This window comes from Mesitornis unicolor, unplaced genomic scaffold, assembly GCF_000695765.1.
Source record: "Mesitornis unicolor isolate BGI_N332 unplaced genomic scaffold, ASM69576v1 scaffold19052, whole genome shotgun sequence".
In the NCBI taxonomy this organism is placed as follows: Eukaryota; Metazoa; Chordata; class Aves; order Mesitornithiformes; family Mesitornithidae; genus Mesitornis; species Mesitornis unicolor.
Genome location: NW_010171423.1, coordinates 2,726 through 2,926, shown reverse-complemented (window position 1 = coordinate 2,926; position 201 = coordinate 2,726).

Sequence of the window (201 nt, the reverse complement as noted above, 5' to 3'; positions counted from 1 at the left end):
TACTGGTCTATACTGGTACCCGCTGTCCAGCAGCCCCTGATGCACTGACTCTGTACCACTCTATACTGACCCTATACTGGTTTGTACTGCCATATACTGGTCTATACTGCTCTATACTGGTCTGTGCTGGTCTATACTGGTTTATACTGGTTTATACTGGTGTATACTGGTACCCGCTGTCCAGGAGCCCCCCGATGCGCT